This window comes from Solanum pennellii, chromosome 2, assembly GCF_001406875.1.
Source record: "Solanum pennellii chromosome 2, SPENNV200".
NCBI classification, from domain to species: domain Eukaryota; kingdom Viridiplantae; phylum Streptophyta; class Magnoliopsida; order Solanales; family Solanaceae; genus Solanum; species Solanum pennellii.
This window is the reverse complement of record NC_028638.1, coordinates 37,055,345-37,057,148: the sequence shown is the minus strand read 5'-3', so window position 1 is coordinate 37,057,148 and position 1,804 is coordinate 37,055,345.

Here is a 1,804-nt window from a genome sequence, read left to right as displayed (position 1 = left end):
GAATGAAAATGTTAGGGATGACATGTTTGTCATTAAAGTAAATGGTAAAGAGTTACATTTTGGGCTAAAAGAGTTTGTTGCTATAACTGGTTTGAAATGTGGACCTGTTTCTGATTTTGTATCAGATCCACATGTTCAAAACAGACTCATTGCTGAAAATTTTGGAGATTTTAATAAAGTATCCAAGTCTGATTTTTATTACAAGTTTAAATTGCAAAATTTTTGGGAAGAAGATGATAAACTAAAAATCGGGATCTTGTACTTTATTTCTTCATTTCTGACTGCATCAGACCCTTCAAAGACAACAATTCCAAAATTGTATTTTGATTTGGTAGAGTCTGGACAGTATGCCACTTTCCCTTGGGCAAATGAGTGTTTTAATTTAACACTCAAAGCTTGCAATCAAAAATTCAAAAAAAATCCATCGTCATTCAAATTCAGCCAGTTCCACATAGCACTGCAGATATGGTTTTATGAGTGTTGTCATCCATTTGACAACACAATTGTCATACGTGTTTCAAATCGCACACCGAGAATCCTGAACTGGAAGACACCGAATGACGTCATTTTTTTTGACGATTTGAAGAAAACAATTTTCAGAACACATGGGAATCAGGTATTTTTCTTACAATGTTATTACATTCAATATAATTCATTATACATTATACATTTTTTTTTGATGCAGCATAAATTCAGAAATATTGTCTTCTCGGAAGAAGAGTTAAATCTAATGGACGAAACCATTTTAAATCAGTCCAGCAGCCACCATGATTCAGAAAACCATTTCATACTCAATTTATCCAATTTAATAAAAAAATAAAATACAGTTAATTCAATTTTTATACAGAATTCATATATATATTACAAATCAATAATATCTACGTACAACTATAAACATTGATTTTCGTATATATTGTTCATACACTATTTATATACATTAAAATACAAAATGTATACATTATTAATACAAAATGTCAGATATTGTTCTACTGTTTCAAAAACAAAAAATTTGCTAAATTTATCTAAAACTTTAAAATTTAAAATTTTAACCAGTAATCACATTTACCATCCTTCTTCGTTTTAATTACACATGAAAATACATTTAATATTACGAAATTTTTATTAGTAGAAACACTGAATTAATGTTTCACAAAAAAAAAAAATATATCAATTTAACATATGCAATATAACATGGGGAAAAAAAACGACACATTACTAAAATATTAAAAAAAACTAACCTGATGAATTCCATTTGCCACCATGTTTAATTAAAATTGACACAATTTTCTCCATCAAATCAAATCTAAACTTTTTCAACCTTCAATTTTAATTGTTTTTCCAAAAAAAAAAAACGATACAATATGACCGAATTCGAATATATGAATATAGTTCAATTTCTGGAAAAAAAAAATGAAACACGTTTATGGAAAGAAAGATAACAGAATAGAATTTTTTTAGGATAAAAAATCAAAAATAATTACCATTAAAAACGGATTGAGATAGTTAAGGTGCATATCTATAATTAATATATTTTAAATTCCCTTAAAAGGTGCACATTTGGTTATCAGTTAAAAACAGTAACTACATTCACGAAAATTATCCAATTTTAATTACTCATTTTTTAATTTTTTTTTTCCTAATTTAACTGAATAAATATTTACAATATTTTTAATTTAAAGAAATGCTATAAGTTGATATATTATATGTTATAGAATGAAAATCAAAATCTTGTGCCGTAACTTGAGAATATGACTACATAATATGCTATATACCTAATTTATACAATTAATAAGTCATAATGAAA